Genomic DNA, 15,910 nt, shown 5'->3' on the forward strand with positions numbered 1-15,910 from the left:
AGCTTTCAGAATTTTCCACAGTTTATTGTGATCCACACAGTCAAAGGCTTTGGCATAGTCAATAAAGCAGAAATAGATGTTTTTCTGGAACTCCCTTGCTTTTTTGATGATCCAGCGGATGTTGGCAATTTGATCTCTGGTTCCTCTGCCTTTTCGAAAACCAGCTTGAACATCTGGAAGTTTGTGGTTCACGCATTGCTGAAGCCTGGCTTGGAGAATTTTGAGCATTACTTTACTACCGTGTGAAATGTGTGCAATTGTGCGGTAGTTTGACCATTCTTTGGCATTGCCTTTCTTTGGGATTGGAAGGAAATCTGACCTTTTCCCATCCTGTGGCCACTGCTGAGTTTTCCAAATTTGCTGGCATATTGAGTGCGGCACTTTCACAGCATCATCTTTCAGGATTTGCAATAGCTCAACTGGAATTGCTCAACTAACCAAATGAAGTTCTAGGTTATAATGAATTAAGTTTTATCATTTTATGATATGCCTTCTAAATTATCTCCATCACTCTTTTTATCCTGTAAACCTTTACTTGTACCCATACATCATTTCTTAAATCTCTAGAAGAGGGAGGTCCATGTGAAAGTTCATCTTTTAGCCTACAAAATTGTTCCTTAAGTAACATGCATAGTTGTTGAGTTAGTTTTCTTGGATATTCATGAAACAGAGCCTAGAATTTAGTCCTTCATGATTTATCATGAGTCTAGGTCCGTCCACTGCTATCTCTTACCTCTAAAGTATCAGTACCTTTTACTATTCACTTGTTGGGATTCATTTATCAAGAGCCTGAGATGTGAACATCTGCCCAGGTTCGAACTGAACAAATCATTCCAAATAACCTTTCTAACCCAAAGTTCAATGGATGAGGCAGACCATGATTTATATTTGAGGGGTTTTGTTTTGTTTTTGTAACAAAAGCCATTCTCTTACTATACTTGCAACAACTGCCTGCATTGCATTAATCAGATGTTAATTAACAAGGAAGAAAGGTGATAATTTACATTTATTTCAAATTGACACATTGTACTTTATTTAGCAAATGAGACCTGTCAGCCACTGCCAGTGACACTCAGATTGAAGACAGAGAGTCGAAAATATGTCTTCCACCTGCCTGTGTCTTTGTAGGAGGGAGCTTTCAGTGTGTTTACCCAGAGATCATTAGACATATCTCATGCTAAGCTTTCATGAATCTTGAATAAGAAATGCTCAAAGGTCATCAGGTATGAAATATTTTATTATGACACACTGCCATAAGGTATGAGAAACTGTGATTTATCCTCCAAAGTAAACCCAAAGAGGATAAAGGAAAGAGAAACACAGGCCTCCAAACCATTTCAGATCTGTGAGAATGCAGGCTGGAGAAAGTTTGTTGACCTGGTATACTTGTGCAATTCAGAGTCAGAGTTGGGGGTCAGAAGTAAACAGATGAGAAGTCTTAACTGCTCACCACCTTTTGAACAGGAATGGTAAGTTGCTATCAAATGTCAGGAAGGAAAGAGAATTGAAGAATCATGAACACTAATCTGCTAATTCTAGGATGAAAATGAGATGAAATAAAAAAATTAGAGGAAGTGATTGATTTCTCCATTCTTGCCTCTTCTTGAGTATATGGGTAAAGGTTGAATTTGAAATTTATGTTTAAGAAGGTTGAAGTAAGTGAGATATACAGCTTAGCTAAAGTAGATCCATGTTTCCCTCCTGCTCTTTTAAGGTTACTTCCATTGTTTTTAGTTACCATGTATGTTTCAACCTACAGTTTAAAGTAGGCAGTAAGGTAAGTCCTGCAAGTGTTGCTTTTATGCATTTTATGGGCCTGCGCTTTGAGGACAGCCCCTCGCCCCCAAGCGTGCTGTGCTCATGCAGGCATGCCCACCTTTGCTCGTGTAGTCTCCTCCATTGTGATGACCACTGCTCTAGTCCCTCCATATGATAAACCCATTGGCGGCTTTAAAGTGCTGTTCAAATCTTATCTCCTTTCTGAAGCTTTTGTTCCTCCCAGTACTTCTGTGCTCCCAGAGCACTTTAAGTCATACTTATCCCATTGCCTAAAGGCCTCTTTCTCTGCCTGCATGTAAATTCTTACTCATTTTTATTTCTCCATTGCTTAGTGGATTGTCCAGAACAAAAAACATCTTTCAGTAGTTGCTAGTTAAAGTTGATCAAATTTTGAATGAACCTTCATGGTGTTCTAGTTAATAAATGGTACTTTTTATGGTGACATTTTTTGGGGGGAGTGCTTCATTTTTTATTTATTTATTTTTTACAATATTGTATTGGTTTTGCCATACATCAACATGAATCTGCCACGGGTGTACATGTGTTCCCAATCCTGAACCCCCCTCCCACCTCCCTCCCCATACCATCCCTCTGGGTCATCCCAGTGCACCAGCTCCAAGCTTCCTGTAGCCTGTATCAAACCTGGACTGGCGATTTGTTTCTTATATGATATTATCCATGTTTCAATGCCATTCTCAAAAATCATCCCCCCTTCCCTTTTCCGTAGAGTCCAAAAGACTGTTCTATACATCTGTGTCTCTTTTGCTGTCTCTCATACAGGGTTATTGTTGCCATCTTTCTAAATTCCATATATATGTGTTAGTATACTGTATTAGTGTTTTTCTTTCTGGCTTACTTCACTCTGTATAATAGGCTCCAGTTTCATCCACCTCATTAGAACTGATTCAAATGTATTCTTTTTAATGGCTGAGTAATACTCCATTGTGTATATGTACCACTGCTTTCTTATCCATTCATCTGCTGATGGACATCTAGGTTGCTTCCATGTCCTGGCTATTATAAACAGTGCTGCATTTACTTTCACTTCTGGTTTCCTCGGTGTTTATGCCCAGCAGTGGGATTGCTGGGTCATATGGCAGTTCTATTTCCAGTTCTTTAAGGAATCTCCACACTGTTCTCCATAGTGGCTGTACTAGTTTGCATTCCCACCAACAGTGTAAGAGGGTTCCCTTTTCTCCACACCCTCTCCAGCATTTATTGCTTGTAGACTTTTGGATAGCAGCCATTCTGACTGTGAATGAAATGGTACCTCATTGTGGTTTTGATTTGCATTTCTCTGATAATGAGTGATGTTGAGCATCTTTTCATGTGTTTGTTAGCCATCTGTATGTCTTCTTTGGAGAAATGTCTATTTAGTTCTTTGGCTTATTTTTTGATTGGGTCATTTATTTTTCTGGAATTGAGCTGTAGGAATTGCTTGTATATTTTTGAGATTTGTTGTTTGTCAGTTGCTTCATTTGCTATTATTTTCTCCCATTCTGAAGGCTGCCTTTTCACCTTGCTAATAGTTTCCTTTGTTGTGCAGAAGCTTTTAATTTTAATTAGGTCCTATTTGTTTATTTTTGCTTTTATTTCCAATATTCTGGGAGGTGGGTCATAGAGGATCCTGCTGTGATGTATGTCGGAGAGTGTTTTGCCTATGTTCTCCTCTAGGAGTTTTATAGTTTCTGGTCTTACATTTAGATCTTTAATCCATTTTGAGTTTATTTTTGTGTATGGTGTTAGAAAGTGTTCTAGTTTCATTCTTTTACAAGTGGTTGACCAGTTTTCCCAGCACCACTTGTTAAAGAGATTGTCTTTTCTCCATTGTATATTCTCGCCTCCTCTGTCAAAGATAAGGTGTCCATAGGTGCGTGGGTTTATCTCTGGGCTTTCTATTTTGTCCATTGATCTATATTTCTGTCTTTGTGCCAGTACCATATGGTGACATTTTTATATTTGCTCTTTGAACTACTCAAAGTAGTACTACTCAACCGATTCAGTGATATGTATGTTACTATGGAGTATACTGTGTGCCACTATATATAAAATATATGTGATATAAACCATATATGTGCATGAAACTAAAAAATTAATACATATAAATAGCATATTCAGTTTTTAAAATTTTATCTCACAATTTTAGTTTTGAAATTTGTAAACTCTTTAATTTTCTTTAAGTGTTTTTATCAGTTTGTGTTTTTTATTTCATTTTTTTGTTGTCTAATTTTTATTTAAAGATCAATTTAAATTTTCAGCCATGCCGTATGGCATGTGGGATCTTAGTTCTCTGACCAGGGATTGAACTCATGCCCCTGCACTGGGAAGCAAGGGGTCTTAAGCACTGGGCCACCAGGGGAGTCCCTGTCAGTTTGTTTTTGTGAACATAAATCATTAGAAGAGCTTGGGCTTTCTAATTATTTAAATCATGATTTGAATTCTAATTCTTCTCCTATCATAATATTATAGATTTAAGCATGTTACTTCATTCCTTTTGGTAAAGTTTCTAAAGTTTTTATTTTTATTTTTTTTCTAGAGATCAGTTCAACTCAGTCACTAAGTCTTGTCCGACTCTTTGCGACCCCATGAACCGCAGCACACCAGGCCTCCCTGTCCATCACCAACTCCCAGAATTTACCCAAACTCATGCCCATTGAGTCGGTGACACCATCCAACCATCTCATCCTCTGTTGTCCCCTTCTCCTCCTGCCCTCAATCTTTCTCAGCATCAGGGTCTTTTCAAATGAGTCAGCTCTTTGCATCAGGTAGCCAAAGTATTGGAGTTTCAGCTTCAACATCAGTCCTTCCAATGAACTTTCTAGAGATAAAAAATGTTAATCATGGCTACTTCATTTTAGCATCTTTAAAAGATGAAATAAATAAGATGTACAAAGTTCCCAAGAAATCTTAATTATTTGATTAATGTTTACTATCACCTCACCCCCTGTTATACTGATACTATAGAAAATACATAAACTTACAAGGCAAGGGGCTGAAATTTTCATCAGTTAAGGACATTGACCAAGTCCCTTAACCACTGTGAAAGTCAGTCCTTCATTTAAAAATAGAATTTTGTTGAAATAGTAGCTACCTTTCTGTGAAAAAGAGACAGGAGCTCTTTGAAGGAGAGAGAAATCTGTTATTTGATATATGCTGTGGTTAAGCTATAAAGCCAAATGTAGATGGAAAAGAGATTATAAGGCACGATAGGATCTATGATGCCAAATCTACATAGTCTCACAACACAACACAGAATTACATGATTTGAAATAGAAATGTTTCCTATTGCTTATGATTTGTACAATAGTAATATTGATTTTTATTGGCTCTGATATACTAAGGAAAGCATATTACTTGTGGATTAAAGTCACAAATTCTGCTTCATAGGTGAGTTAATAAGAATTAGAGTAATGGAACCCACTTTTATCATGGACTTAATTATTGTGGAAAACTTGTTCTATGGTGGTTCAGAGGCATGGTGCTGCTAAGTCGCTTCAGTCGCGTCTGACTCTGTGCAACCCCATAGACGACAGCCCACCAGGCTCCCCTGTCCCTGGGATTCTCCAGGCAAGAACACTGGAGTGGGTTGCCATTTCCTTCTCCAAAGCATAAAAGTTAAAAGTGAAAATGAAGTCGCTCAGTCATGTCCAACTCTTAGCGACCTCATGTACTGCAGCCTACCAGGCTCCTTTGTCCATGGGATTTTCCAGGCAAGAGTACTGGAGTGGGGTGCCATTGCCTTCTCCAGGTTCAGAGGCATAGCTGGAGCTAAAACTAGATTCTCATTTCTATGGTTTTAACTCTTGTGTCTAAGGTAATAATTTTTGGATCTGAGAACCCAGTTCTAAATTCTATTTTTCAATTGCTTGCTGACATAGCTACAGAGACATTTAAGTAGTATTGGAAACATAATATATTAAAATATTTTTAATAAACATTAAAATATCAGAGCCCCACACATTTATTAGTGATTCACCTTGATTTCTCATTCTCTTGGTCACAAAAATTCAAAATTTGTTAAATTTCACTTCATCTATATCCACAATCTATAGGATCTCCTTCTGGAGTGTTGATTTTGATCTGTCCTTTACACTTACCACTTAAACCATTATTGTTGATAATGTTAAAATACAGTTGCTGTCCTAGTCCTTTTCTGAAATCATTTTGTATACATATTTTATCTAGAAAATTACAGGCCATATTTTGGCTACTCAGTACCTATACTACTACAACTACTACTACTACTATGACTACTACTACTAAGTCACTTCAGTCGTGTCTGACTCTGTGCAACCCCACAGACAGCAGCCCACCAGGCTCCCCTGTGCCTGGGATTCTCCAGGCAAGAACACTGGAGTAGGATGCCATTTCCTTCTCCAATGCATGAAAGTGAAAAGTGAAAGTGAAGTCACTCAGTCATGTCTGACTCTTTGCGACCCCATGGACTGCAGCCTACCAGTACCTATAGGATTAACTTTAATTTCCTCAGCCTGGCATATAAGGACCCTTTAAAAATGGTTTCTTTCTGTTTCTGAAAATTCAGAGGATACCTCTTGCAGAGTGTAGCTGGAAAGTCAGGACAATATATGAAGTACGTCTGATATCACAAATCTAACCATGTATGAAGAATTTGAGAACTAAGATGTTAAGAAGACAGAAGTCTAGGGAAATGAACATGGAGTTTGTCCTAGTAATGTATTCCTATTTTGGCAAGAGGTCATGCTTTTTGAGAGTCTGAAAGCACTTCTTTCCTTGATGCTGCTGCTGCTGCTGCTAAGTCGCTTAAGTCGTGTCCGACTCTGTGCGACCCCATAGATGGCAGCCCACCAGGCTCCCCTGTCCCTGGGATCTCCAGGCAAGAACACTGGAGTGGGTTGCCATTTCCTTCTCCAATGCATGAAAGTGAAAAGTGAAAGTGAAGTCGCTCAGTCATGTCCGACTTTAGCGACCCCATGGACTGCAGCCTACCGGGCTCCTCCGTCCATGGGATTTTCCAGGCAAGAGTACTGGAGTGGGGTGCCATTGCCTTCTCCGTCTTTCCTTGATAGACAGTAGTTAAATACAGTTAATAGCATTTAGAAAAAAATGAACTTATCAATGAAGAGGTATAGATGATACAAGAATAAATGAATTATTCAAAATGAAGTCAAAAGTTCAAAAAGATGACAAATAAAAAATATATATGACAAATAGAGAATATAGTATAAAGTTCTCATATTTATCTATTTGTCTGGATGTGTCTCTGTGTGTGTTTAATTGGAGTCTGAAAAGAAGAGGAGAAAAGGAAGGATGCCAAACTTATATTTGCAGAAATAATGTTTGAAAGTTTTCAGATTCTCTTGAAACCATTATGTTTTATAAACCCAAAGCTTCATGACCCATAGTTCAAATAATGAATCTCAATAGAAATTGAAAGATATGTTGTACTAAAGGATGATAAAAATACTAGAAATCAAAACTTGTATAATGACAGAAAAGTCATGCTTAGAGGATCTTTTATAGACTTACATGTATATATTAAGGGAAAAAAGGCTGAAAAATCTGTAACTAGGTATCTTAAGGCATCTAGAAAATGAATAGTAAACTATAGTATATCTAATGAGGTGGATGAAACTGGAGCCTATTATACAGAGTGAAGTAAGCCAGAAAGAAAAACACCAATACAGTATACTAACGCATATATATGGAATTTAGGAAGATGGTAACAATAATCCTGTATACGAGACAGCAAAAGAGACACTGATGTATAGAACAGTCTTTTGGACTCTGTGGGAGAGGGAGAGGGTGGGATAATTTGGGAGAATGGTATTGAAACATGTAGAATATTATATATGAAATGAGTTGCCAGCCCAGGTTCGATGCACAATACTGGATGCTTGGAGCTGGTGCACTGGGATGACCCAGAGGGATGGTATGGGGAGGGAGGAAGGAGGAGGGTTCAGGATGGGGAACACATGTATACCTGTGGAGGATTCATTTTGATATATGGCAAAACCAATACAATATTGTAAAGTTAAAAAATAAAAGAAAAAAAAAGTCAAATGGAGGACATGACAAAGAAAAGGTAGAAATTAAAAGAATGATATAATAAACAGTGGAGAGGATTAGCAAATTAGAATATTTTAAAAAATACAATAGAATAGTAAACCCTTGGCAAGATAAATTAAGAAAAAGGAGAGAGAGTATACCCAGGAGGGGAATTGTTGGGACATATCGTAGTTCTATTTTTAGGTTTTTGAGGAACTGTCGTACTGTGTTCAATAGTCACTGCACCAACTTGCATTCCTACCAACTGTGTACGAAAGTTCCCTTTTCTCCACATCCTCGCCAACATTTGTTATTTGAGATCATTTTGATGATACCATTCTCACAGGGGTGAGGTGATGTTTCATTGTGGTTTTATTTTCATCTCCCTGATGGTTAGTGATATCAAGGAACTTCTTTTTATGTGCTTGTTGGGCATCTGTATGTCCTTTTTGCAAAAATTTCTGTTCAGATTTTCTGCCCATTTTAAAATAAAGTTGTTGTTTTGGTGTTGAATTGTATGAGTTGTTCATATATTTTAGACATTAACCACTGAAGTCCATGGGGTTGCAAATGTTTGGACATGACTGAGTGACTGAACAACAAAACCTCTATCAATCTTATCATTTGCAAATATCTTCTCCCATTCAATAGGTTCTGTTGATTACTTCTTTTGCTGTGCAAAAGCTTTTAAGTTTGACTAGATCCCAGTTTTACTTTTTTTTTTTCCCCTTTGCTTTAAGAGACAGATCCAAAAAAAAATCTGTTCTGATTTATGTTGAAGTGTTCTATGTTTTCCTCTAGGAGTTTTATGGTTTCCTGCCTTACATTTAGGTCTTTAATCCATTTTGAGTTACTTTTTGTTTTTGGTATTCTAGAATGTTCTAATTGTCTTCTTTTACATGTAGTGGTTCAGTGTTCCCAGAACTACTTAAACATGTACCCCATATGACCCCAAAATCATAGTAGCATCATTTATAATTGCCAAGTTATGGAAGCAACCTGTCTGTCAGCAGATGAATGGCTAAAGGAGATGTGGTATATATATACTGTGGTATAATGTGGTATAGAATACTACTCAGACCAAAAAAAGAGAAAAAAAAATTTGCCATTTGCAAGAACATGGATGGACTTAGAGGGTATTTTGCTAAGTGAAATAATTTAGAGAAAGGCAAATATTATATGGCACCAATATAAAAATACAACAAACTAGTATATATAGCCAAATAAGAAACAGCCTCAAGGATACAGAGAACAAACTAGTAGTTACCAGTAGGAAGAGGGAAGTAGGAGAGGCAGTATAGAAAGAGGGAATTAAGAGGAACAAACTATTACATATAAAATAAACTTGAAGGATATATATTGTATAACAAAAGGAATATAGCCAGTTTTTACAATAATTATAAATGGAAGGGGCTTCCCTGGTGTGTCAGCTGGTACAGAATCTGCCTTCAATATGGGAGATCTTGGTTCAATCCCTTGGTTGGGACGATCCACTGGAAAAGGGAAGGGCTACCCACTCCAGTATTCTGGCCTGGAGAATTCCATGGACAGTATAGTTCATGGCAATTGCAAAAAGTCAGACACAACTGACTTTCACTTCACTTCATTTCATAAATGAAGTATAACGTTTAGAAATTATATACCTGTAGCTTAAATAATACTGTATATAAACTATACTTAAGACTTCCCTGGTGGCTCAGACAGTAAAGCGTCTGCCTACAGTGTGAGGGACCCGGGTTCAATCCCCGGGTGGGGAAGATCCTCTGGAGAAGGAAATGGCAACCCACTGCAGTACTCTTGCCTGGAAAATCCCATGAGAGGAGCCTGGTAGGCCACAGTCCATGGGGTCGCAAAGAGTTGGACACAACTGAGCGACTTCACTTCACAAGTATACTTCAGTTAAAAAAAAAAAAAAATGGATGTGGTTACATTAGATGGCTGGATGGCATCACTGACTCAATGGATGTGAGTCTGGGTGAACTCTGGGAGTTGGTGATGTACAGGGAGGCCTGGTGTGCTGCGATTCATGGGGTCACAAAGAGTTGGACACGACTGAGAGACTGATCTGACCTGATACAATAAAACTGGAAATATATATACACACACACACACAAAAACACAAATAGCCAAAATGTAAGATGAAATCATTACTACCTATCTGGAGATTCTAAAATGGTAACAAGAGAATATTATGAACAATTTTATGATCATTATTGGAAAATGGTGAAGAAATAAGAAAATTCTTAATAAACTAAAACTGCTAAAGCTAAAAGAGGTAGAAAATCTGAATAATTACTAATGAAATAATTTTCTTTCTTTATACACTTTAATACACACACCTTTGAGTCTCAAATGAGTAAATTTTGCTAAAAACTGAAATGTCTTCCAACTTGTTTCATGAAACAAGCATAAATTTGACAAATTTGATAGCATTTTAAGTGCAGATCAATCACAAATTTTGAAACAAAAATTCCAAATGAGATTGGAATTCACCACATTAATAGAATAAATTAGAAAAATAACATGATCTCAGTAGACACAGGGAAAGAAAGCTTTGAATAGAATTTAAATTCATTAAAATGAAACTCTTAGTTCACTAGGAATAAAAGAAAATGTATCTCCAAAGACCTTAAGCTGATAACAAGATAAAGAAGAAATTTAGAAGCTTTTCTTTTCACTATTTTCCCTTCTAGTCAACATTATTTTGGAAGTCACTATAGAATATTATGATGAAAAAAAGAAATAAAATATAGATATTGAGAAGGAAACTATAAAATTGTGCTTATTTACATTTAATATAACTGTGTACATAGAAAATCCCAAAGAATCTAAATATAAACAATTAGAATTAACAAATGAGTTTAACAAGTGTATTTTCACATAGCAGCAATGAGAATCTGGAAAATGAAATAAAAGGATACATTTTAATAGCATAAATAATGTGAAATGTATTGGAACATGTGTAAGACCTGTATATGCTGCTGCTAAGTCGCTTCAGTCGTGTCTGATTCTGTGCGACCTCATAGATGGAAGCCCACCAGGCTCCCCTGTCCTTGGGATTCTCCAGGCAAGAACACTGGAGTGGGTTGCCATTTCCTTCTCCAATGCACGAAAGTGAAAAGTGAAAGGGAAATTGCTCAGTCGTTTTCGACTCTTAGCGACCCCATGGACTACAGCCTACCAGGCTCCTCCATCCATGGGATTTTCCAGGCAAGAGTACTGGAGTGGGGTGCCATTGCCTTCTCCAAAGACCTGTATATAGAAAACTGTAAAAATAGTGTTGAGAGAAAGTAAAAAAAGGGGTCAACCAAAAAAAAAAAAATGGAGGAAAACCTAGTTCATGAGTTGGAGGATTCAGTATTGCAAAAGTCTAAATTATCCCAGTCCAAATCATAACTTCTTTTGTTGGAGTACAGATTGGCTATAAAATTTATGTAGATATAAAAATTCCCAAAATAACAAAGACATTTGAAGAATAGATAGGAAGGACTTGCTCTATCAGGTATTAAAATACTGGTATTTCTACATTAAGACACTGATATTATGAGAATTGGAAGATAGATCAAAATAAATGAAAGTCCAGAAATAAAGCCAGGTTTTTTTTGGACATTTGGTTACAATGTTGGCACTGCAGAACCACAGGGAAAAGTTAATCTTTTTTAATGAATTATGTTTAGGATAATGGTATTTCCATATGGAAACAGAGAAATCTAATACCAAGCATAAGAATCCAGGTAGCTTTTAGATTTAAATCTTTTAGAAGATAATATTTGATAATATAGGCTTCCCTGGTGGCTCAGTTGGTAAAGAATCTGCTTGCACTCAGAAGTCTTGGTGTTTGATCCCTGAGTCAGGAAGAACTCCTAGATAAGGGAATGGCTACCCATTCCAGTATTCTTACCTGGAGAATTCCATGGACAGAGGAGCCTGGCAGGACAGTCCAGGGGACTCAAAGAGTTGGACATGACTGAGTGAATAATACAGGATAGAGATAAAATGGGGTATTCCTTGTGGTGGGGAAGCCAGCACTTTGCACATGCAAGTTATTTACCGGCTCTGCTGAATCTATAGATTAACCTGTTTTGTCATGTCTTGACCATAGCTTGTTGATGGGGCAAACTTCTACAAAGAACAGCTACCAGGTAAGCCACAGGCTGGCAGGGGGGTTTTAGAGATTGTTGGTAAATAAAAGAGAATAGTTGACTATATATTTTCTGTCTTTTCACTCAATAAGCACTTTGCTCCTAAATATACTCCATTGATTAACCCAGAAATAACATTTAATCAGGTTCTTTTTAGAAGTTGGTTTCCAGTTCATATTCCATATGTAGTTACCTCAGAATTTCTATAGTGCAAATTGGCCTAATGTTTTAATTCTTTTGGTAAGATTTATATCAACAATTTTCAGTCTTAATCTTAATTACATTTGAATACCAAAATCTATATTTTTCCTCTAACTGTAGCAGAAAGGTTACCTAATTTACACATATAAATGATTACTAACGATTATATGAAATACAGATGGAGATTTTAAATTTTAATTGCTTTTGTGTTTCTTTAAAATATAAACATTATGAATGGAAAATAATAACATGGTCCAAACTTTCAAAGAGTAAAATCCTTGAAAAAAAAAAAGAAACCATTTGTCTCTCATAATTGACTCATCCCCATTTCTGCTTCCATACTGATATCTGCAATAAATTCAAAATTAATTATAATGTTTCTTGTATTCAATAATCACATTCAGGAAATTAAGAGTATGATCTTTGCAGTATGCTACCTCTACCTCTCTTACCTCTATCACTTAGTTATTGTTTCAAAAGTTAACTTACAAGTTATTCTCTTATAAATGCACTCTTTATTATATAGTAAGCAAACATTTAGTATTCCAAAATGTTAGCATTCAGTGAGATGTAAATATTTAATCTTAATTGACTCAAAAGTTTCCAGCCATTCCTTCACTTACTCTTAATGTTTTTTTATGCCAGTTATAGGTAGATCTTATCACACTTTAATTCCTGTTCTTAAAGTTCTAATTAGCAAAGTATTGCATAGTATTTGAATATCGCTTATTAACATCTAGGGAAGCCACCAGACTTCCCTGGTGGCTTAGATGGTAAAGCGTCTGCTTGCAATGCAGGAGACCTGGGTTCGATCCCTGGGTTGGAAAGATCCCCTGGAGAAGGAAATGGCAACCCATTCCAGTACTCTTGCCAGGAAAATCCCATGGACAGAGGAGCCTGGTAGGCTACAGTCCATGGGGTCGCAAAAAGTCGGACATGACTGAGTGACTTCACTTTCACTTCACTTTCACTTTATTAACATCTAAGATAATATTCTCCATAACATTTCCATTAGGTATTGAATCAATCCAATTTTTGATAGATTAATTTGTTTCTTATTTTACTGAAATCAGCCATTTTTCCATATTAATTTGGTCTCAGAACAAAATAATTGTCATTCATCTGACCGTAAAAGCTACTAATATTGAAAGTGATTCAAATCTGCTAAGAAACAACTCACTACTATAAATTAAAACTGAGAAACAGAAATATACTATTAAAACTGCTGGGGAATAGTTATATCATTGAGCTATAAAATGAAATGTATATATTTCCAAAATATTGTCCTTTTAATCCCTTTGTACAACAGGTATGGTATAGAAAAGCAAGTTAATAGAACGTAGTTTATCTTGTACTTTTATATACAGAGAGTTTCAGTTTCCTTCTTTTCAAAAGTCATCAGTTTGTGAACATTTTCATCATTCTCTGCCATAGGATTATAAAATCAGTGGAATTTTCAGGGGGTGATTGCCTTAGCCATCTCTCTGGAGATCTGTTTTCTACACAAAATAACTGAGGTACATCTAGGTGTTGCTTTAAGGTCATCTGTCTAATTACTTCAGAAGTAGGCACAATGCAAAGGTTTATTCTTCTAGTTTATTTGTGCTATCTATAATCAAATATGTGTTTCTCTTTATGTTTGCTTTTGTTTGGTTGCTTTTCTCACATGTAGGTAACATGATTTTTCTTTTTTGATGATGTAGCAGACAGAAGATATCTGCATTATTCGTATCCTCTCTCCCGCTACTTCTGCTAGGTGGGCAACCAAGAGTCAGGCTACCCTAGGCTCCAGTTTAATGGACTAGAGACGAGCAGCTGATCCATTGACTCAGTCATAATCTTTATCCTGTGAATTTGAATATGTGAGATGGGGTCTTCCTTCCTCCTCCTCGAGGAGGGCCTGGTGAATTGGTATGTTTTATCAGACCCACGCTGTTTAACTCCCGAATTGTTTCTAATGGTTAGAACTGGGAACCACTGATTCTGATCATAGATTTTTAAAATATTTTTCATAAACTAATTTCTGGGTGCATATATGTGAATTTGTGTATGTGCATTCTAAGTTGCTTCAGTCATGTCCGACTCTTTGTGACCCTATGGACTGTAGCCTGCCAGGCTCCTCTGTCCATGGGATTCTCCAGGCAAAATACTGGAGTGGGTTGTTGTGCCCTCCTCCAGGGGATCTTCCCGACCCAGGGATCAAACCTGTATCTCTTATGTCTCCTGCATTGGCAGGTGGGTTCTTTACCACTAGCATCACCTGGGAATGTATATCTGTATTTGTATTATGTACATGTTTGTGTATGGCTATATTTATACACTTTATTCCAAAAACGTATCTTTGACCTTTATAATTATGTCATATTTTTCACTAACCTGAGTGTACAATTTTGATTTAGTATTCATGTTCCTCCAGTCTTCACTAATCACCTTGCTGTTTTACTCCATGTAATATTTAATTGTATGTCAACTAAACCATCAGTTTCTCTGTTGTATAAAATATGACTAAAACTTAAAATAGGGAATTAGCCCTTAAAATAATACATAAGTAATTTATCCTGTGTATCACTTTTCTGATAAAACTATATCTATATATAATGATAAATTCTATTTTGATTAATAGGTTAAATTGACCTTTTCTTTTAATTCATTTTTTCTTTATTACATTTTTAAAAATACTACAGAATTTAATTAATGTTTAACAAGGAAAATTGTGTTTGGTAATTGGCTTAATTTTTTAAATAATCAGTTACATATTAAATCCTCATTTTCACAGAACACTGCTCATTACCAAGAATAATAATTCTAGTCAAGAAAATATTCATCACTTTGTTGGAGGTTTTCTTCCTAATGCAATAAGAAAAAGTTAATTTTTATTGAATTACTTCTAGTGAGGGATATCAACTTTAAAAAGACAAGCTTTTTTTTTTTAACTATCTCCAGCTTACAATTTGCTTATTTATGGTTACCCAAATATATATGTGTGTGCATGTGTATGTGTACATATATAGTTACTCAAGTGTTGTGCTTATTTAGACACAGATGGTTATTACCCTTATTACCCATGAATTCTTATTGGTTAATTGCTTGCTGACTGCATTTACTATCTCAAAGTAAAGCATTGTTGTACATTGTGCTTTTTCTCGGGCTTTATTTTTTTAAAAACTGGGGGAAAATTGCTTTGCAAGGTTGTGTTGGTTTCTGCTGTATAATGCAAATCAGTCATAATTATACATATATCACCTCCCTTTTGGAGAAGGCAATGGCACCCCACTCCAGTACTCTTGCCTGGAAAATCCCATGGAAGGAGGAGCCTGGTAGGCTTCAGTCCATGGGGTCACTAAGAGTCGGACACGACTGAACGACTTCACTTTCACTCTTCACTTTCATGCATTGGAGAAGGAAATGGCAACCCACTCCAGTGTTCTTGCCTAGAGAATCCCAGGGATGGGGGAGCCTGGTGGGCTGCCGTCTATGGGGTCACACAGAGTCGGACACGACTGAAGTGACTTAGCAGCAGCAGCAGCAGCACCTCCCTTTTAAGCCTCCCTCCCTTCCTCCTACCCCACTCCTCTAGGTCATTAAAAAACACCAGGCTGGGCTCCCTGTGTTATATAGCAACTTCTCACCAGCTTTCTATTTTACACATGGTCGTGTGTGTGTGTGTGTGTGTGTGTGTGTGTATCGATGCTACTTTCTCCACTCATCCACTCTCTTCTTCGTCCACTGTGTTCACAAGTCCATTCTCTATATCTGAGTCT

Source organism: Bison bison, unplaced genomic scaffold, assembly GCF_000754665.1.
Source record: "Bison bison bison isolate TAMUID 2011002044 unplaced genomic scaffold, Bison_UMD1.0 scf7180017864326, whole genome shotgun sequence".
Taxonomy (NCBI): domain Eukaryota; kingdom Metazoa; phylum Chordata; class Mammalia; order Artiodactyla; family Bovidae; genus Bison; species Bison bison.